Genomic DNA, 23,686 nt, shown 5'->3' on the forward strand with positions numbered 1-23,686 from the left:
TCATAAGCCAATGAGCCAGGCAGAGAGCTGTGAGCTCGAATGTCTGTAATAAAATAGGATGTGTAACTTGGTCTAGTAATTGTTGAAGTTGAAGAAAAAGGGCACACAGAGTGGGCTGCAGAGCAAACAAGGCTGTAAAAATTGTTTAATAAATAAACAGAATAAGCTTAGCTCTTTGAATGTTGGTAAATTTAGATTGAATGATTGGATTACGTGGTCTCCACCAGACTGTCATTTTTTCATGTTTACCAGACCCACCAGTAAAAACAGCCATGGCTCCTTCCAAAGGGGCATCATGAGTAATTTTCAGAAGAATGTATGTAGTTAATTTTAAGAAGTAGAGAGTTTTATTTTTAGGATAATGATTACCAATACATCCAATAAATTTTGTTAAATTAACTTGCCATGTAATTGAGTTAATAAATGCCTGTTTAACCTGATTTTTATTTAAGGGAAGTATAATCTTATTGGGCTCAGTACCACAAAGTTTAACAATTTGTATACGAGCCTCTCAAATTAAAATTGTCATTTGATCTAAATATACTGTAAGTGGTTTTATGGGATTATGTGGCAAAAAGGACCATTCAACTAAATCATTATTTTGAACAATAACCCCCTTTGGGGAGTGGGAAGGTGGGGTAATTGAAAAAAAATTGTTAGATGATATTAATTGGATTCAACCCACCTTAAGAATTCCTACTTATACAAAGCAAGCCTGAGTCAATCCTACTGATCTGGGCTTGCTGAATTTTTTTTTTTTTTTTTTTTTTTTTACTGTTAAGTTGGAATCTCCCCTCAATATTGAGAAAAGACATAGTATAAGTACCCAACTTTTTCTTAATTAAAAATACTGGGGAATTCCAAGGGGAACAAGTGGGTGAAACATGTCCTTTTTCTAGTAGTTCTTTAACTTTTTCATGAAGTGCCCCCAACTCTTCTGCTTTGCCATGGTAAGACATGTCTGCTTCCCCTTCACCTACCACTGTGATTGTAAATGACCCAAGGCATTCCAGTCCTGCTTTCTGTTAAGGCTGCCGAACTATGAGTCCATTAAACCTCTTTTCTTCATAAATTATCCAGTCTTAGGTAGTTCTTTACAGCAGCCTAAAAATGAACTAATACATCCAGTCTACCATTGATGGGCACCTGTGTTGATTCCACATCTTTGCTATTGAAAATACTGCTGCTGTGAATACACAAGTACATGTATCTTTTTAATGAAATGGTTTATTTTCCTTTGAGTATATACACAATAATGGGATTGGTAGCTTGAATGGTAGTTATGGTTTTTTTTTTTTTTGTGTTTATAACAATATTTATTAAGCACTTGCTATATGACAGATATTCTATCAGTGTGGTACATGCATTTTGTCTTTTTTTTTTTTTTTTTTAAATTTCTGAAGTATTTATTGATCATTCTTGGGTGTTTCTCGGAGAGGGGGATATGGCAGGGTCATAGGATAATAGTGGAGAGAAGGTCAGGAGATAAACACATGAACAAAGGTCTCTGGTTTTCCTAGGCAGAGGACCCTGCGGCCTTCTGCAGTGTTTGTGCCCCTGAGTACTTGAGATTAGGGAGTGGTGATGACTCTTAAAGAGCATGCTGCCTTCAAGCATCTGTTTAACAAAGCACATCTTGCACCGCCCTTAATCCATTTAACCCTGAGTTGACACAGCACATGTTTCAGAGAGCAGGGGGCTGGGGGAAAGGCCATAGATCAACAGCATCCCAAGGCAGAAGAATTTCTCCTAGTCAGAACAAAATGGAGTCTCCTATGCCCACCCCTTTCTACACAGACACAGCAACAATCTGATCTCTCCTTCCTTTCCCCACACTTCCTCCCCTTCTCTTCAACAAAACCGCCATCGTCCTCATGGCCCGCTCCCGATGGTCGCTGTCTCTTCGGAGCTGTTGGGTACACCTCCCAGACAGGGCAGCCGGGCAGAGGCGCTCCTCACCTCCCAGACAGGGCGGCTGGGCAGAGGCGCCCCTCGCTTCCCAGACGGGGCCGCCCGGGCAGAGGCGCTCCTCTCCTCCCAGACGGGGTGGCCGGGCAGAGGCGCTCCTCACTTCCCCGACGGGGCCGCCCGGGCAGAGGCGCTCCTCGCTTCCCAGACGGGGCCGCCCGGGCAGAGGCGCTCCTCAGTTCCTCCCAGACCGGGTGGCAGCCGGGCAGAGGCGCTCCTCACCTCCCAGACGGGGCGGCCGGGCAGAGGCGCTCCTCACTTCCCCAATGGGGTGGCCGAGCAGAGGCGCTCCTCACTTCCCAGAGGGGGCAGCCAGGCAGAGGCGCTCCTCACTTCCCAGACGGGGCGGCCGGGCAGAGACGCTCCTCACTTCCTCCCAGATGGGGTGGCGGCCAGGCAGAGGCGCTCCTCACCTCCCAGACAGGGCGGCCGGGCAGAGGCGCTCCTCACTTCCCAGACTGGGCGGCCGGGCAGAGGCGCTCCTCACCTCCTAGATGGGGCGACCAGGCAGAGGCGCTCCTCACTTCCCAGACGGTGTGGCGGCTGGGCAGAGGTGCTCCTCCCTTCCCAGATGGGGCAGCCAGGCAGAGGCGCTCCTCACTTCCCAGACGGTGTGGCGGCCGGGCAGAGGTGCTCCTCCCTTCCCAGATGGGGCAGCCAGGCAAAGGCGCTCCTCACTTCCTCCCAGACGGGGTGGCGGCCAGGCAGAGGCGCTCCTCACTTCCCAGAGGGGGCGGCCGGGCAGAGGTGCTCCTCACTTCCTCCCAGACAGGGTGGCAGCCGGGCAGAGGCACTCCTCACCTCCCAGACGGGGCGGCCGGGCAGAGGTGCTCCTCATCTCCCAGACGGGGCGGCCGGGCAGAGGTGCTCCTCATCTCCCAGACGGGGCAGCCGGGCAGAGGTGCTCCTCACTTCCTCCCAGACGGGGTGACGGCCGGGCAGAGGCACTCCTCACCTCCCAGACGGGGCGGCCGGGCAGAGGAGCTCCTCACCTCCCAGACGGAGTGGTCAGGCAGAGGCGCTCCTCACTTCCCATATGGGGTGGCGGCCGGGCAGAGGCGCTCCTCACTTCCCAGATGGGGCAGCCGGGCAGAGGTGCTCCTCACTTCCTCCCAGACGGGGTGGCAGCCGGGCAGAGGCGCTCCTCACCTCCCAGACTGGGTGGCCGGGCAGAGGCGCTCCTCCCTTCCCAGACGGAGTGGCCAGGCAGAGGCGCTCCTCACCTCCCAGAGTGGGCGGCCGGGCAGAGGTGCTCCTCACTTCCTCCCACATGGGGTGGCGGCCAGGCAGAGGCGCTCCTCACCTCCCAGACGGGGCGGCCGGGCAGAGGCACTCCTCACCTCCCAGAGTGGGCGGCCGGGCAGAGGCGCTCCTCACTTCCCAGAGTGGGCGGCCGGGCAGAGGCGCTCCTCACTTCCCAGAGTGGGCGGCCGGGCAGAGGCGCTCCTCACTTCCCATAGGGGGTGGCAGCCGGGCAGAGGCGCTCCTCACTTCCCAGATGGGGCAGCTGGGCAGAGGTGCTCCTCACTTCCTCCCAGACGGGGTGGCGGCCAGGCAGAGGCGCTCCTCACCTCCCAGACGGGGCGGCCGGGCAGAGGCACTCCTCACCTCCCAGACGGGGCGGCTGGGCAGAGGCGCTCCTCACCTCCCAGAAGGGGCGGCTGGGCAGAGGCGCTCCTCACTTCCCATATGGGGTGGCAGCCGGGCAGAGGCACTCCTCACTTCCCAGACGGGGTGGCGGCCAGGCAGAGGCGCTCCTCACTTCCCAGATAGGGCAACAGGGCAGAGGCGCTCCTCACTTCCTCCCAGACGGGGCGGCCGGGCAGAGGTGCTCCTCATCTCCCAGACGGGGCAGCCGGGCAGAGGCGCTCCTCACTTCCTCCCAGACGGGGTGGCAGCCGGGCAGAGGCGCTTCTCACATCCCAGATGATGGGCGGCCGGGCAGAGGCGCTCCTCACTTCCCAGATAGGGCGGCCGGGCAGAGGGGCTCCTCACATCCCAGACGATGGGCGGCCAGGCAGAGACGCTCCTCACTTCCTAGACGGGGTGGCGGTGGGGCAGAGGCTGTAATCTTAGCACTTTAAGAGGCCAAGGCAGGAGGCTGGTAGGTGGAGGTTGCAGAGAGCCGAGATCACACCACTGCACTCCAGCCTGAGCACCATTGAGCACTGAGTTAGCGAGACGCCGTCTGCAATCCCAGCACCTCGGGAGGCCGAGGCAGGCAGATCACTCGAGGCCAGGAGCTGGAGACCAGCCCGGTCAACACGGCGAAACCCCGTCTCCACCAAAACTACAAAAACCATTCAGGCGTGGCGGCGCGCGACCGCAATCCCAGGCACTCGGCAGGCCGAGGTAGGAGAGTCACAGGAGCCCGAGGCAGGGAGGTTGCAGCGAGCCGAGATCCCGGCAGTACAGTCCAGCTTCGGCAACAGAGGGAGACCGAAAAAAGGGGAGAGGGAGAGGGAGGAGAGGGAGAGGGAGAGGGAGAGGGAGAGGGAGAGGGAGAGGGAGAGGGAGAGGGAGAGGGAGAGGGAGAGGGAGAGGGAGAGGGAGAGGGAGAGGGAGAGGGAGAGGGAGAGGGAGAGGGAGAGGGAGAGGGAGAGGGAGAGCTATGTTTTAAGTTCATTGAGAAATCTTCAAGCTGCTTTCCCCAGTAAATGAACTAATTTACATTCCCAATAACAAGGTACAAATGTCTCCTTTTTTTCAGCAGCCTCACCAACTCTGTTATTTTTTCACTTTTTTAAATAATACTGGGCTTTTCCTTAATAGGACGCTTTTATTACTGATATCTTATTACTTGATATTTTCTTCCAGTTTTCTATTTCTTTGTGATTTAATTTTGGTAGGTTGTATGTGTCCAGGAATTTATTAACTTTTTAAAAGATTCCTTATTTTTTGGTGTGTAGATGTTCATGATAGTTTCTTTTGATTCTTTATATTTTTGTGCTACCAGTAGTAATGTTTTCATTTTCACCTTGGATTTTATGAGACTTTTGTCTTTTTTTCTTAGTTTGTCCAGCTAATAGTTTGTCAATTGTGTTTGTCTTTAAAAAAACTCTTTCAAATTAATCTTTTTGTATTTTTTTGTTCTCTATTCTATTTATTCCTGCTCTGGTCTCCATTATTTCTTTCTACTATTTTTGAGTTTAGTTTGTTTTTGTACTTCCTTCAAGCGAAATGTTAAATTGTTTGAGAACTTTCTACCTTTTTTAAATGTAATGCTTTAATAGTATGAACTTCTTTCTTATTACAGCCTTTGCTGTGTCCCACAGGTTTTGATATGTAGTGTTTTTATTTTCATTTGCCTTATTAACATTTTAATCTTATTTTAATTTTTCCTTGACCCATTAGTTATTCTAGAACAAGTTGTGAATTTCCATGTATTTGCACAGCTTTCAACGCTCTAATTGTTATTGATTTCTAGTTTTATTGCATTGTGTTCTAAAGAAGTACTTGATATGATTTTGACATTAAAAATTGCTTAGATTTTTTAATGGCTTGATGTGATCTATCCTGAAGAATATACTGCTGGGAAGAATGTGTATTCTTCAGTGGTTAGATGACATTTTGTAAATATCTGATAAATCATTTGGTCTAGAATGCACTTCAATTCTAAAGCCTGTTGATTTTCTGTTTAAATGATCTGTTCATTGCTCAAAATGCAATGTTGAAGTTTCTTGCTTTTATTGTATTTCTATCTATTCCTTTAGGTTTATTAGCATTTTCTTGATATATTCAGGTACTTTGATTCTTGGTGCACATATATTTGTAATTGTTATGTCCTCCAACTGTATTGAAACCTTTTATCATTATATAATGTTCTTTAAATCTTTTTAAAGTTTTTGTGTTAGTGTATTTTCTCTAATATAAATATTTTTAAAATTTCTTTTTGAGACAGGGTCTTGCTTTGTCACTGAGGCTGGAGTGCAGTGCTGTGATATGGCTCCCTGCAGCCTCTAGCTCTTGGGCTCAAGCGATTCTTCTACCTCAGCAACCTGAGTACCTGCATCTACTGGTGGATGCCAGCACAGCTGATGAATTTTTGTATTATTATTTTTTTTCTGTAGACATGAGTTTGGCCAGGTTAGGGAGGCTGGTTTTGAACTCCTGGGCCCAAGTGATTAGCCCACCTTGGGCTCCCAAAGTGCTGGGATTAGAGCATGAGCAACTGTGTCAGACCAGATTGCCATCTTCTATTTTTTTTCTTTTTTTTGAGATGGAGTCTCACTGCATTGCCCAGCCTGGAGTGCAGTGGCATGGTCTTGGCTCACTGCAACCTCTGCCTCCCAGGTTCAAGCAATTCTCCTGTCTCAGCCTCCTGAGTAGCTGGGATTACAGGTGCATGCCACTACACCAAGCTAATTTTTGGTATTTTTTTAGTAGAGATAGGGTTTCACCATGTTGGCCAGGCTGGCCTCCAACTCTTGACCTCAGGCGATCCACTTGCCTTGGCCTCCCAAAGTGCTGGGATTACAGGTATGAGCCACCATGCTCCATACTGTCTTCTTTACAACAGTAGCTAGCAGCCTAAACCCACATTTGCCAAAGCTCTCACAGAGCTTCTGAGTTTGGAGCACTGCCCATTTCAGGTGGCCTGCAGGTCACAAGTGGATGCCCCAACTGTAGAGGTAGTCTGACTGTGTATTTGTGCCCAGAAATCCTATGAAGTATGCTTTCTACAGTGTTTCACTGATGAACACATTCTCTGATTTGGGTTGCAAGTTTGCAAAATTTTAAAGTAACAAAAAGTGCGGCAGTTCCAACATGGCCAAATTGGAACAGCTCCAGTCTACAGCTCCCAGCATGAGCAACACAGAAGATGGGTGATTTCTGCATTTCCAACTGAGGTACCAGGTTCATCTCACTGGGGCTTGTCGGACAGTGGGTGCAGCACACCAAGTGTGAGCCAAAGCAGGGTGAGGGATCACCTCACCCGGGAAGTGCAAGGGGTCATGGAATTCCCTTTCATAGCCAAGCAGAGCTGTCACATACAACACCTGGAGAATTGGGTCACTCCCACCCTAATACTGTGCTTTTCCCATGGTCTTAGCAAACAGCACACCAGCAGATTATATTCCGTGCCTGGCTCAGAGGGTCCCACACCCACAGAGCCTCGCTCATTGCTAGCATGGCAGTCTGAGATTGAACTGCAAGGTGGCAGCGAGGCTGAGGGAGGGGCGGCTGCCATTGCTGAGGCTTGAGTAGGTAAACAAAGCAGTTGGGAAGCTCAAACTGGGTGGAGCCCACCGCAGCTCAAGGAGGCCTGTCTGCCTCTGTAGACTCCACCTCTGGGGGGAGGACATAGCCAAACAAAAGATAGCAGAAACCTCTGCAGACTTAAATGTCCCTGTCTGACAGCTTGGAAGACAGTAGTGGTTCTCCCAGCATGCAGCTGGAGATCTGAGAATGGACAGACTGCCTCCTCAAGTGGGTCCCTGACCCCTGAGTAGCCTAACTGGGAGGCACCCCCCAGTAGGGGTGGACTGACACCTCACATGGATGGGTACTCCTCTGAGACAAAACTTCCAGAGGAACGATCAGGCAGCAACATTTGTTGTTCACCAATATCCACTGTTCTGCAGCGTCCGCTGCTGATACCCAGGCAAACAGGGTCTGAAGTGGACCTCCAGTAAACTCCAATAGACCTGCAGCTGAGGGTCCTGACTGTTAGAAGGAAAACTAACAGAAAGGACATCCACACCAAAACCCCATCTGTACATCACCATCATCAAAGACCAAAGGTAGATAAAACAACAAAGATGGGGAAAAAACAGAAGAGAAAAACTGAAAATTCTAAAAGTCAGAGCACCCCTCCTCATCCAAAGGAATGCAGCTCTTCACCAATAATGGAACAAAGCTGGATGCAGAATGACTTTGACAAGTTGAGAGAAGAAGGCTTGAGATGATCAAACTTCTCAGAGCTAAAGGAGGAAATTCAAACCCATTGCAAAGAAGTTTAAAACCTTGAAAAAAGATTAGATGAATGGCCAACTAGAATAACCAATGCAGAGAAGTCCTTAAAGGACCTGATGGAGCTGCAAACCATGGCACAAGAACTACATGACAAATGCACAAGCTTCAGTAGCTGATTTGATCAACTGGAAGAAAGGGTATCAGTGACTGAAGATCAAATGAATGAAATGAAGTGAAAAGAGAATTTAAGAGAAAAAAGGATAAAAAGAAATGAACAAAGCCTCCAAGAAATATAGGAATATGTGAAAAGACCAAATCTATATCTGATTGGTGTATCTGAAAGTGACGAAGAGAATGGAACCAAGTTGGAAAACACTCTGCAGGATATTATCCAGGAGAACCTCCCCAACCTAGCAAGGCAGGCCAACATTCAAATTCAGGAAATACAGAGAATGCCACAAAGATACTCCAAGAGAAGAGCAACTCCAAGATACATAGTTGTCAGATTCACCAAAGTTGAAATGAAGGAAAAAACGTTAAGGGCAGCTAGAGAGAAAGGTTGGGTTACTCACAAAGAGAAGCCCATCAGACTAACAGAAGCCCATCAGAAACTAAAGTTTCTGATCTCTTGGCAGAAACTCTACAAACCAGAAGATAGTGGGGGCCAATATTCAATGTCCTTAAAGAAAAGAATTTTCAACCCAGAATTTCATATCCAGCCAAACTAAGCTTCATAAGTGAAGGAGAAATAAAATACTTTACAGACAAGCAAATGCTGAGAGATTTTGTCACCACCAGGCCTGCTTTACAAGAGCTCCTGAAGGAAGCACTAAATATGGAAAAGAACAACTGGTACCAGCCAGTGCAAAAACATGCCAAATTGTAAAGACCATTGATGCTAGGAAGAAACTGCATCAACTAACAGGCAAAATAACCAGTTAACATCATAATGACAGGATGAAATTCACACATAGCAATATTAACCCTAAATGCTAACCCTAAATTAAATGGGCTAAATGTTCCACTTAAAAGACACAGACTGGCAAATTGGATAAAGAGTCAAGACCTGTCAGTGTGCTGTATTGAGGAAACCAATCTAATGTGCAGAGACACACATAGTCTCAACATAAAGGGTTGGAGGAAGACCTACCAAGCAAATAGAGAGCCAAAAAAAAAAAAAAAAAAAAAAAGCAGGGGTTACAATCCTAGTCTCTGAAAAAACAGACTTTAAACCAACAAAGATCAAAAGAGACAAAGATAGCCATTACATAATGGTAAAGGTAAAGGTAAATGGTAAATGGTAAAGAAGAGCTAATAGTCCTAAATATACACACACCCAACAAAAGCATCCAGATTCATAAGGCAAATGCTTAGAGACCTACAAAGAGACTTAGATTCCCACACAATAATAACAGAAGACTTCAACACCCCACTGTCAACATTAGACAGATCAACAAGACAGAAAGTTATCAAGGATATCCAGGAATTGAATTTAGCTCTGCACCAAGTGGACCTAATAGACATCTACAGAACTCTCCACCACAAATCAACAGACTATACTTTCTTCTCAGCACCACACTGCACCTATTCCAAAACTGACCACATAGTTGGAAGTAAAGCACTCCTCAGCAAATGTAAAAGAACAGAAATTGTAACAAACTTTCTCTCAGACCACAGTGCAATCAAACTAGAATTCAGGATTAGGAAATTCACTCAAAACCACTCAACTACATAGAAACTGAACAACCTGCTACTGAATGACTACTGGGTACATAACAAAATGAAGACAGAAATAAAGATGTTCTTTGAAACCAATGAGAACAAAGATACAACATACCAGAATCTCTGAAACATATTTAAAGCACATGTAGAGGGAAATTTATAGCACTAACCGCCCACAAGAGAAAGCAGGAAAGATCTAAAATCAACATTCTAACATCACAATTAAAAGAACTAGAGAAGCAAGAGCAAACACAATCAAAAAGTAGCAGAAGGCAAGAAATAACTAAGATCAGAGCAGAACTGAAGGAGGTAAAGACACAAAAAAGCCTTCAAAACATAAATGAATCCAGGAGCTGGTTTTTTGAAAAGATCAACAAAATTGATAGAACACTAGCAAGACCAATAAAGAAGAAAAGAAAGAAGAATCAAATAGATGCAATATAAAATGATAAAGGGGATATCACTGCCAATCTCCCAGAAATACAAACTACCATCAGAGAATAACTATAAACACCTCCATATAAATAAACTGGAAAATCTAGAAGAAATGGATAAATTCCATGACACATACACCCTCCCAAGACTAAACAGGAAGAAGTTGAATCTCTTAATATATCAATAACAAGCTCTGAAACTGAGGCAATAATTAGTAGCTTACCAACCAAAAAAAGTGCAGGACAGATGGATTCACAACCAAATTTTACCAGATGTACAAGGAGGAGGTGGCACCATTCCTTCTGAAACTATTCCAATCAGTAGAAAAAGAGGGAATCCTCCTTAACTCATTTTATGAGGCCAGCATCGTCCTGATACCAAAGCCTCGCATAGACACAACAAAAAAAGAGAATTTTAGACGAATATCCCTGATGAACATCGATGCAAAAATCCTCAATAAAATACTGGCAAACAGAATCCAGCAGCACATCAAAAAGCTTATCCAGCATGATCAAGTGGGCTTCATCCCTAGGATGCAAGGCTGGTTCAACATATGAAAATCAATAAACATAATCCAGTATATAAACAGAACCAAAGATAAAAACCACATGATTATCTCAATAGATGCAGAAAAGGCCTTTGACAAAATTCAACAGCCCTTCATGCTAAAAACTCCCAATAAATCAGGTATTGATGGGATGTATCTCAAAATAATCAGAGCTACTTTGACAAACCCACAGCCAATATCATACTGAATGGGCAAGAACTGGAAGCATTCCCTTTGAAAACTGGCACAAGACAGGGATGCCCTCTCTCACCACTCCTATTCAACATAGTGTTGGAAGTTCTGGCCAGGGCAATCAGGCAGGAGAAGGAAATAAAGGGCATTCAATTAGGAAAAGAGGAAGTCAAATTGTCCCTGTTTGCAGATGGCATGATTGTATATCTAGAAAACCCCATCATCTCAGCCCATAATCTCCTTAAGCTGATAAGCAACTCCAGCAAAATCTCAGGATACAAAATCAATGTGCAAAAATCACAAGCATTCTTATACACCAATAACAGACAAACAAAGAGCCTAATCATGAGTGAACTCCAATTCACAATCACTTCAAAGAGAATAAAATACCTAGGAATCCAACATACAAGGGATGTGAAGTACCTCTTCAAGGAGAACTACAAACCATCACTCAATGAAATAAAAGAGGGCACAAACAAATGGAAGAATATTCCATGCTCATGTATAGGAAGAATCAATATTGTGAAAATGGCCATACTGCTCAAGGTAGACTCAATGCCATCCCCATCAAGCTACCAATGGCTTTCTTCACAGAATTGGAAAAAAACTACTTTAAAGTTCATATGGAACCAAAAAAGAGCCTGCATTGCCAAGACAATCCTAAGCCAAAAGAACAAAGCTGGAGGCATCACGCTACCTGACGTCAAACTATACTACAAGGCTACTGTAAACAAAACAGCATGGTATTGGTACCAAAACAGAGATATAGACCACTGGAACAGAACAGAGCTCTCAGAAATAATACCATACATCTACAACTATCTGATCTTTGACAAACCTGACAAAAAAAAGAAATGGGGAAAGGATTCACTATTTAACAAATGGTGCTGGGAAAACTGGCTAGCCATGTGTAGAAAGCTGAAACTGGATCCCTTCCTTACACCTTAGACAAAAATTAATTCAAGATGGATTAAAGACTTGAATGTCAGATCTAAAACCATAAAAACCATAGAAGAAAACCTAGGCAATACCATTTAGGACATAGGCATGGGCAAGGACTTCATGTCTAAAACACCAAAAGCAATGGCAACACAAGCCAAAATTGACAAATGGGATCGAATTAAGCTAAACAGCTTCTGCACAGGAAAAGAAACTACCATCAGAGTGAACAGGCAACTTAAAGAATGGGGAGAAAATTTTTGCAATCTACTCCTCTGACAAAGGGCTAATATCCAGGATCTACAAAGAACTCAAACAAATTTACAAGAAAAAAATAACCCCATCAAAATGTGTGCAAAGGATAGGAACAGACAATTCTCAAAGAAGACATTTATGCAGCCAACAGACACATGAAAAAATGCTCATCACTGGCCATCAGAGAAATGCAAATGAAAACCAAAATGAGATACCATCTCACACCAGTTAGAATGGTGATCATTAAAAAGTCAGGAAACAACAGGTGCTGAGGAGGATGTGGAGAAATAGGAACACTTTTACACGGTTGGTGGTACTGCAAACTAAATCAACCATTGTGGAATACAGTGTGGTCACTCCTCAGGGATCTAGAAATAGAAATACCATTTGACCCAGCCATCTCATTACTGGGTATATACCCAAAGGAATATAAATCATGCTGCTCTAAACATGCACACATATGTTTATTGTGGCACTACTCACAATAGCAAAGACTTGGAACCAACCCAAATGTCCAACAATGGTAGACTGGATTAAGAAAATGTGGCATATAGACACCATGGAATACTATGCAGCCATAAAAAATGATGAGTTCGTGTCCTTTGTAGGGACATGGATTAAGCTGGAAACCATCATTCTCAGCAAACTATCACAAGGACAGAAAACCAAACACTGCATGTTCTCACTCATAGGTAGGAATTGAACAATGAGAACACTTGGACACAGGAAGGGGAACATCACACACTGGGGCCTGTCATGGGGTTGGGGGAGGGGGGAGGGATAGCATTAGGAGATACACCTAATGTAAATGACGAGTTAGTGGGTACAGCACACCAACATGGCACATGTATAGATATGTAACAAACCTGCACGTTGTGCACATGTACCCTAGAACTTAAAGTATAATATTAAAAAAATATATAAAAAGCACCAACTCTGATTATAATGAATTATATTTGCACATCAAAGCATGGAGTGTTAGATCTAAGGAAACATTAAGAAATTTAGTCTGACCAATTTCACTAAAGCTGTGAAAATTATTTTTTGTCATGTTTTCAGTTACACTCCAGAATTTCCAACATGTGGCATAAAAAAGTTACAATTCTCCCTCAGTTTCTAAGTATATTAAATTTAATTGTGAATTCAAAAAACAAAACAAAACAAAACAAAAAAACAAAAAGGGAAGTAACCACTGAGTTTGATGCTCTGGTTGTTGCTAGTCCTACTTCGACATTCGTCTCTAGCAAATTTCAGGAGTTTTCACTTTATTGGCCCTTGCAGTATTTCTTATGGACTGAGGCAAGAAGGGTTTCACTGAAAAGCAACCCAGGATGATAAGAATGCCAGCTGCCTGCCTTCATCTCACTTTTTGAGGGTTAAAAATGTAAGTCCAGGGGTACTTTTCTGCAGAGTCTGGCAGCTTGGGGAACACTATTACAGTTAGAGAGGTTTATTTCTCGTATCACTGGCTTGTGATTTTTCACTTCTCTGTGATTGTAGGGATTATGATAACATTAATTTTGAGTTTTAAAATATTCTGGATGACAATATTGCTAATGGTTAGTTGTTTTTGGTTTTCTGTAGGGGAGAATAAAACAGATAGCTCCTTTTCCACCATTTTGGTGACATCATTTCTGCTGGGCTTATTTCAATTTGTGCAGTGCTGTTCAATTCAATATGTGTTGTTGCAAATGACAAGATTTTCTATTTTTTAAAAAATTGTAGAACAGTATCCAATCATGTATCTATACCACATTTTCTTTATTAATTCACCCACCAACATACACTTTGTTTACTTCCATTATTGGCTATTGAGAATAATGTTGAATAAACATGAAATGCAGAAATCTCTTCAACATTTTGGTTTCAGTTTCTTTGGATATATCCCCAGAAGTGAAATTGTTAGACCATGTCTTCATTCTAATTGTAGTTTTTGGAGGAACCTCCAAATGGCTGCATGATTTACGTTTTCCAAAATGGCTGTACAGGGATCTTTTTCCAAGGCTTTTCCATGGCAGTACAGGGATCTTTTTTGTTCACATCCATGCCAATACTTGGTATCATTTGACTTTCTGATAATAGCCATTCTAAAGGGTGTAAAATGATATCTTGTTGTGGTTTAAATGTGCATTTTTCCAATGATTAAAGACATTGAGATTTTTTTCATATGCCTATAGGCCTTGGAAGTAAATGTCTATGTAGATTTTTTACCATCTTAAAATACTAAATGTTAACTGTTATAAATGATTTATTTTAGTGGCCTATTGTGAATTTCAAAATAAAGTCACACACTGAGAATATGATTCCATTAGAGATAACCTGTATATTTAAATGTTTATCTTATAAAGAAAAAAGAGAAAAACACGTTTTTATCTTATCAGTAAGTTTATTTTTAAAGATCATATTAATAGGCAGAAAAATCAATTGGTATACTTTTAGAATTTTCCATATTTTTATATTCATGATAAAAGGTAGTATTAGAAACTTAGAGAAACGTTTGTTACTTTAAAATGTTGCAAACTTGTACCTATTAAAGGTTTATATGTTTTTCTTTTTTAAAAATTGTATTTTATTTTTGAAATGGTCTCCTCTGTCATTCAGACTAGTGTGCAGTGGCATGATCTCAGCTTACTGCAACCTATCCTTCCTGGGATCAAGCCTCCCAAGTGGCTGGGACCATAGGCATGTGCCATCACAGCTGGCTAATTTTTTCTAGTTTTTGTAATGATGGGGCTTTGCCATGTTGCCCAAGCTAGTCTTGAACTCCTAGACTCAAGCAATCTGCTTGCTGCAGCCTCCTAAAATGCTGAGATTGCAGGTATGAGCCACCTCACCCAAAGTTATGTTTTATTTTTTATTGACAAGTAAAAATTATATATCTTTATAGTCTACAGCATGATGTTTTGACATATGCATACGTGGTGGAATCACTAAATTGAGCTAATTTGAATATACATTTTACCTCACATAATTTTGAGAAGAGTTAAGATCTGCTTCCTTAGCAATTTTCTCTTTTTTTGTTGTTGTTTAAATACAGAAAGAAATGTGTTTATTTTCCCATGTGGACTGTTTTTTTCTGAGTGGAAAAAACACTCATTGTCATTTTCAAAAAACAGTCCATTTTTGAAAATGGACACATAATAATTGTATATATGTATGGGGTATACCCTGATATTTTGACCCATGCATGCAACGTGTAATTATTAAATCAGGGTGTTAGCATATCCATCCCCTAAAACACTGCTCATTTATTGGCATTGGGAATAATAAGAATCTTCTTTTCTAGCTATTTTAGAATATACAATAAATTAACTATAGTCACTCCATAGTGCTGCAGAACACTAGAGTTTATTTTACCTACCTAGCTGTAATTTACACAGTTAACTAATCTGTTAAATAATATCTCCATATTCTCCCCTCCTCTATCCTTACAGCCTCTAATAACTACCATTTTTATTGTGTACTTCTGTGAAATTAAATTTTTTAGCCTTTAAGTACTAGTGAGAGCACATAGTATGTATCTCTCTCTGTGTCAGTTTTATTTCACTAACATTGTGTCCTCCAGGCTCATCCATGTTGCAATAAATGACAGAATTTTGTTGTTTTCAGGGCTAAACAGTATTCTATTGTTTATACATATGCCACATTTGCTTTATCCATTAATTTACTTGGGAACATTTAGATTGATTCCATAATTGATTATTGTGAATAGTTCTGCAATAAACATGGCAGTTTAGATGTGTCTTTGACATACTGATTTGTATTCCTTTGGATATGTACCCAGAAGTAGAATTACTGGATTACATGGTAATTTTATTTTTACTTTTTTCAGAAACCTTCATATAGTTTGCCATAGACATTTCAGGTGTCTTTCCATGATTTTGTGTTTTCTTCATTTCTTTTAGAAAAGTTTCATTGTTTTCAGTTTTTAGCTCTTTTACCTTCTTGTTTATTCTACATATTTTAATTTTTGTAACTACTTTAAATGTGTTGTTTCCTTGATTTATTAATAGTTTATTGTTAGCATATAAAAATGCAATTTATTTTGGTATATTAATTCTGTAGCCTGAAACTTTACTGAATTTGTTTCTTAGTTCTTAATGTTTATGGTGAAGATTTTAGCGTTCTTCGTTTAAGATCATATCACCTGCAAACAAAGACAATTTAACTGCTTTTTTACCTACCTGATACCTTTTGTTCTCTTGAGTAATTCTCTGGCTAGAACTTCCAGTATAATTTTGAATAGAAGTGGTGACAGTGGGCATCCTTTTCTTGTTTCTGATCTTAGAAAAAAAAGCTTTTAATCTTTCACCAATAAGTATGATGTTAACTGTGGGTCTGTCATAAATGGTGTTTATTGTGTTGAGCTACAATCTGTCTATACATAACTTATTGGAGGTTTCTTTAATTATAAAAGGATAGTGAGTATTGTCAGAAGTTTTTTCTACATGTTTGGAAATAATCATGTTGTATTTATTTATTCTGTTAATGTATCACATTTATCAATAAGCTGATGTTAAAAATCTCCTATAATCACACTCAGTCATGGTATACAATACTTTAATATACTACGTGTAAACCAAAAATAAAATTCTGAGACCTCCTCCCCAACCATCTGAATGGACTTTGTCTTTGGCCATGGTACTCTAAAATTTAATCTGAAAGACTGGTTCATGCCATGATGGGAAGTGGGGTTGGGCATGCCTCATTCTACCCCTCCAGCATTAACATCAATGCAGACCTTAAGTCTAATAAGAAACATTTACAATTTATTCTCTCTGAAGCCTGCTACCTGGAGGCTTCATCTGCATAATAAAACTGGTCCCCACAACCAGTTTTTGAATTTCTATCAATAAAAATTCATTTCTATTGATAATAACCATTTCAACAAATTGCCAATCAGAAAAATTTTAAATCTACCTATAACCTGGAAGCTCCCACCCACTTCAAATTGGCCTACCTTTCTGGACTCAACCAGCATATATCCTAAGTGTATTGATTGATGTCTTATGTCTCTCTAAAATGAGATCACCTTGGGGCATATACACTTAGCTTCTTTGGTTTTCTGTTTCTGTGTCTATTTGTTTAGAATAATGGCCTCTATCTCCATGTTGCTCAAAGGACATGATTTCATTGTTTTTATGACTGCATAGTATTCCATGATATATGTCTACCCATATTTTAATATCCAATCCACTCTTGATGGACACCTAGGTTGATTCCATTACTTTGCTGTTGTGAATAGCACTGCAATAAACATGCAGGTGCATGTGTCTTTTTGATAAAATGAATTATTTTTCTTTGGATGTATACCCAGTACTGAGATCACTGGGTTGACTGGTAGTTCTATTTTAAGTTCTTTGAGAAACTTCCAAACTGCTTTCCACAGTGACTGAACTATTTTGCACTCTCACCAACAGTGGATAAGTGTTACTGTTTCTTGGCAGTTTTTCCAGCATCTGTTTGGTTTTTTTTTTTTGAGACTGAGTCTCGCCCTGTTGCCCAGGCTGGGGTGCAGTGGCACAATGTTGGCTCACTGCAGCCTCCACCTCCCAGGTTCAAGCTATTCTCCTGCTTCAGCCTCCTGAGTAGCTGGGACGTGCCACCATGCCTGGCTAATTTTTTAGTAGAGACAGATGTTTGCCATGTCGGCCAGGCTAGTCTTGAACTCCTGACCTCAATTGATCCACCTGCCTCAGCCTCCTAAAGGGCTGGGATTACAGGTGTGAGCCACAATGACCACCACATCTGTTATTTTTTACTTTTTTTTTTTTTGTGACAGAGTCTGCCTCTGTTGCCCAGGCTGGAGTGCAGTGGCACAATCTTGGCTCACTGCAACTTCCACCTCCCAGTTCCTAAGTGATTCTCCTTCCTCAGCTTCCAGAGTAGATGAGATTACAGGCATGCACCACCATGCCTGGCTAATTTTGTATTTTTAGTAGATGTGGGGTGTCGCCATGTTGGCCAGGGTGGTCTTGAACCCCTGACCTCAGGTGATCCACCCACCTTGGCCTCCGAGAATGCTGGGAATATAGGTGTGAGCCACTGTGCCTGACCTTTTTTTTTTTTTTTACTTTTTAATAATAGCCATTCTGACTAGTGTGAGATGGTATCTCATTGTGGGTTTTTTTTTCCCTCCTTTCCCTCCTTCCTGTTTTGGTTCTCTGGTGATTAGCTATGTTGAGCACCTTGTCATGTTTGTTGGTTACTTGTGCATTCTTTGAGAAGGGTCTGTTCATATCCTTTGCTTACTTTTTAAATTGGACTTTCTGTTTTGTGCCTGTTGATTTGTGTAACTTCCTTGTAAATTCTAGATATTAAACTTTTGTCAGTTGCATAGTTTCCAGATATTTTCTACCATTCTCTAGGTTGTCTATTTACTCCACTGAAAATTTCTTTTGCTATGCATAAGCTCTTTAATTATATTCTACTTGTCAATTTTTTGTTGCAATTGCTTTTGGGGTCTTAGCCATAAATTCTTTGTCAAAGCGTATGTCAAGAAGGGCATTTCCTGGGTTATCTCCTAGAATTTTTATAGCTTGAAGTGTTACATTCAAATCTTTAATTCATCTTCAGTTAGTTCTCATATACGATGAGAGATGGGAGTCCAGTGCCATTCTTCTGCATACTGCTGGCCAATTATTCCAGCACAATTTATAGAATACGGAGTCCTTTCCCCTTTGCTTATTTTTATTGATTTTGTCCATGATCAGATGGTTGTAGGTATGCAGCTTTGTTTCTGGGTTATCTTTTTTTGTTCCACTGCTATTGTGTCTGTTTTTGTAGTAGTACCATGCTGTTTTGATTATTGTGGCCTTCTGGTATTGTTGAAATTGGGCAATGTGATGCCTGTGGCTTTGTTCTTTCTGCTTAGGATTTCTTTGGCTATTCAGACTCTTTTTTATTGCAGAAGAATTGTAGATAGATTTTTCCAGTTCTGTTTTGTGGTTCTCTTTATAAAGATTTTTTACCTCCTTGGTTAGATTAATTCCTACATATTTCACTTTCTTTGTGGCTATTGTAAATAGATTGTGTTCTTTATTGGTTCTCAGCTATAATGTTTATTGGTATATAAAAATAGTAAAATAAAAATACTGATTTCTGTACGTTGGTTTTGTGTCCTAAAACTTTACTGAAAACTTTGGTTTTCAGTCCCAGGAGTCTTTCGGTGAAGTCCTGAGGATTTTCTAGGTATAGAATCTTATCATTGGCAAAGAGAGGTAGTTTGACTTCTTTTCTTATTGGGATGACTATTACATCTTTCTCCTGGTTGATTCCTCTGGCTAGGATGTCTGTTAGTATGTTAAATAGACATGCTAGGAGTGGGCATCCTTTTCTTGCTCCAGTTCTCAACCAGAGTCATTCCAGCTTTTCCTCATTTATTATGATGTTGTCTGTGTATACATCACAGATGGTTCTTGCTACTTTGAAAAATGTTTCTTGAATGCCTACTCTGTCAAGAGTTTTATTAGGAAGGGATTATACTGAAAGCTTTTTCTCCATCTGTTGAGATCATATGGTTGTTTTGTTTGTTTGAGACAGGATCTTGGTCTGTTGCCTAGGCTGGATTGCAGTGTCACAATCATGTCTCACTGTAGCTTCGATCTTCCAGTCTTGAACAATCTTCCCATCCCAGGCTCCCAAGTAGCTGGACCACAGGTGTGTACCACCATGCCCAGCTAGTTTTTGCATTTTTTGTAGAAATGGGGTCCAACTACATTGTCAGGGCTGGGTTCAAACTCTTGGGCTCAAGCAAAATGATTCTATATTTTTGTTTTTTATTGTTTCATGTGAATCACATTTATTATGTATTTATTGCTTATGTTGAACCAACCTTGCCTCCCAGCAATAAAACCTATTTGCTTGAGATAAATTAACTTTTTCATGTGCTGCTAAATTTGGGTTGCTAGTATTTTGTTGAGGATTTTTGCATCTGTGTTCATCAGAGATACTGACTTGCAATTTTCTTTTTTTCTGCCTCTGCCAGATTTTGCTATCAAGCTGATACTTGCTTCATAGGATAAGTTAGGGAAAAACTCCCTTATTGTCAATAGTTTGGAAAAGTTTCAGTAGGATTTGTATCATTTGTTTGTACATCTAGCAGAATTTTGCTGGTTTTTTACTTGACAGGTTTTTTATGACTGATTCAATTTCTGAACTGTTAATTGGTCTGTTTAGATTTTTACTTTACTTTCTTCATGCAGTGCAATGATTCAATATTGGGAGGATTGTGTTTCTAGGAATCTACCCATTTTCTCTAGATTTTCTAATTTGTATGCATGGAAGTGTTCATAAGAGTCTCTGTGAATCTTTTGTGTTTCTCTGTGATCAGTTGTAATGTCATCTTTTTCATTTCTGATTGTGCTTATTTGCACCTTCTCTCTCTCTTTTTTACTTTCAAATCTAGCACTATAAATTTTCCTTGGTAAGTTTTACACTGCTTTAGTGACATCTCAAAAGTTGTGGTAAGTTGTCTCTATTTTCATTAATTTCAAATAATTTTTTTTCATTTTAGCCTTAATTTTTTTGCTTACCTAAGAGTTATTTATGAACTTGTTTAAATTTTATGTTTCTGTATAGTTTATAAAAATATACTTTTTATCAAATTACTGTAAATTATAGATAGATTTTTTTTAATTTATGAAGTATTTATTGATCATTCTTGGGTGTTTCTCGGAGAGGGGGATATGGGAGGGTCATAGGATAATAGTGGAGAGAAGGTCAGGAGATAAACACATGAACAAAGGTCTCTGGTTTTCCTAGGCAGAGGTCCCTGTGGCCTTCTGCAGTGTTTATGCCCCTGGGTACTAGAGATTAGGGAGTGGTGATGACTCTTAAAGAGCATGCTGCCTTCAAGCATCTGTTTAACAAAGCACATCTTGCACCGCCCTTAATCCATTTAACCCTGAGTTGACACAGCACATGTTTCAGAGAGCACGGGGCTGGAGGAAAGGCCATAGATCAACAGCATCCCAAGGCAGAAGAATTTCTCCTAGTCAGAACAAAATGGAGTCTCCTATGCCCACCTCTTTCTACACAGACACAGCAACAATCTGATCTCTCCTTCCTTTCCCCACACTTCCCCCCCTTCTTTTCAACAAAACTGCCATCGTCCTCATGGCCCACTCCCGATGGTCGCTGTCTCTTTGGAGCTGTTGGGTACACCTCCCAGACAGGGCGGCCGGGCAGAGGCGCTCCTCACTCCCCAGACAGGGCAGCCAGGCAGAGGGGCTCCTCACTTCCCAGACGGGGCCGCCGGGCAGAGGCGCTCCTCACTTCCCAGACGGGGCCGCTGGGCAGAGACGCTCCTCACCTCCCAGATGGGGCCGCTGAGCAGAGGCGCTCCTCACTTCCTCCCAGACGGGGTGGCAGCCAGGCAGAGGCGCTCCTCACCTCCCAGATGGGGTGGCCGGGCAGAGGCCCTCCTCACTTCCCCGAGGGGGCGGCCAGGCAGAGGCGCTCCTCACTTCCCAGACCGGGCGGCCGGGCAGAGGCGCTCCTCACTTCCCAGATGGGGCGGCCGGCAGAGACACTCCTCACTTCCTCCCAGACAGGGTGGCGGCCAGGCAGAGGTGCTCCTCACCTCCCAGACACCTCCCAGACACGGCGGCCAGGCAGAGGCGCTCCTCACTTCCCAGACTGGGCGGCCGGGCAGAGGCGCTCCTCACCTCCCAGACAGGGTGGCCAGGCAGAGGCGCTCCTCACTTCCCAGAGGGTGTGGCGGCTGGGCAGAGGCGCTCCTCACTTCCCAGATGGGGCAGCTGGGCAGAGGCGCTCCTCACTTCCTCCCAGATGGGGTGGCGGCCAGGCAGAGGCGCTCCTCACTTCCCATATGGGGTGGTGGCCGAGCAGAGGTGCTCCTCACTTCCCAGATGGGGCAGCCGGGCAGAGGCGCTCCTCACTTCCTACCAGACGGGGTGGCGGCCAGGCAGAGGTGCTCCTCACTTCCCATATGGGGTGGCGGTCGGGCAGAGGCGCTCCTCGCTTCCCAGATGGGGCAGCCAGGCAGAGGCGCTCCTCACTTCCTCCCAGACAGGGTGGCGGCCAGGCAGAGGCACTCCTCACCTCCCAGACGGGGCGGCTGGGCAGAGGTGCTCCTCCCATCCCATACGGGGTGGCGGCCGGGCAGAGGCACTCCTCACTTCCCAAATGGGGCAGCCAGGCAGAGGCCCTCCTCACTTCCTCCCAGACGGGGTGGCAGCCAGGCAGAGGTGCTCCTCATCTCCCAGACGGGGCAGCCGGGCAGAGGTGCTCCTCATCTCCCAGACGGGGCAGCCAGGCAGAGGTGCTCCTCACTTCCTCCCAGATGGGGTGGCAGCTGGGCAGAGGTGCTTCTCACTTCCCAGACGGGGTGGCCGGGCAGAGGCGCTCCTCACTTCCCAGACGTTGGGCGACTGGGCAGAGGCGCTCCTCACTTCCCAGATGGGGCAGCCGGGCAGAGGCGCTCCTCACATCCCAGATGATGGGCGGCCGGGCAGAGACGTTCCTCACTTGCTATATGGGATGGCGGCTGGGCAGAGGCGCTCCTCACTTCCCAGTTGGGGCGGCTGGGCAGAGACGCTCCTCACTTCCTAGACGGGGTGGCGGCGGGGCAGAGGCTGTAATCTTAGCACTTTAAGAGGCCAAGGCAGGAGGCTGGTAGGTGGAGGTTGTAGGGAGCCGAGATCATGCCACTGCACTCCAGCCTGAGCACCATTGAGCACTGAGTGAGCGAGACTGTCTGCAATCCCAGCACTTCGGGAGGCCGAGGCAGGCAGATCACTTGAGACCAGGTGCTGGAGACCAGCCTGGTCAACACAGCGACACCCCGTCTCCACCAAAAACACAAAAACCATTCAGGCGTGGCAGCGCACGCCTGCAATCCCAGGCACTCAGCAAGCCGAGGCAGGAGAGTCACAGGAGCCCGAGGCAGGGAGGTTGCAGCGAGCCAAGATCATGGCCGCACAGTCCAGCTTTGGCAACAGAGGGAGACCGAAAAAAGAAGGAGAGAGAGACTGAAGGATGAGAGGGAGAGGGAGAGGGAGAGGGCAATAGATAGATTAAAAGAAATGAATTCTTATATTGGGAAAACAAAATATTTCAGCAAAGGATCAATAATGTTTCAAATAATAATAACACTACCTTCATCAATTATTTCATATCATGGAATATCATTACCTTTTGTATGGCTTGATCTTAATAAGTAGTTTTATAAACCCACCGGTTTTTTTAATTAAAATTCTATAAATTTTGTTTATTCATCTCAATTTCAATTTTAATTTTAGACTAAAGAGTATGTTTGCAAATTTGTTACATGGGTGTATTGTGTGATATTGAGGCTTGGGGTTCAAATGATGCTGTCATCCAGATAATGACTAGAATACACAAAAAGCAGACTGGCCCTTTTACTATTTCCTCTATTCCCCTTGTACTAGTCCCCAGTATCTTTTTACCCATCTTTATGTCCATGCATACTCAATGTGTACCCCCAATTTATCAGTGAGAACTTGCAGTATTTAGTTTTCTGTTCCTGTGTTAATTCACTTAGGATTATGGCCTCCAGCACCAACCATGTTGCTGAAAGGACAAGATTTCATTTGTTTTATGAGTGTGTAGGATTTTGTTTGTTTTTTACCTGGTAGGAATGTAACACAGTTTATTAATTTATTTAATTTTCAAATTTACTCTTGATGGGCACCTGGTTAGATTTCGTGTCTTTGCCATTGTGACTAG

Source organism: Pongo abelii, chromosome Y, assembly GCF_028885655.2.
Source record: "Pongo abelii isolate AG06213 chromosome Y, NHGRI_mPonAbe1-v2.0_pri, whole genome shotgun sequence".
Classification (NCBI taxonomy): Eukaryota; Metazoa; Chordata; class Mammalia; order Primates; family Hominidae; genus Pongo; species Pongo abelii.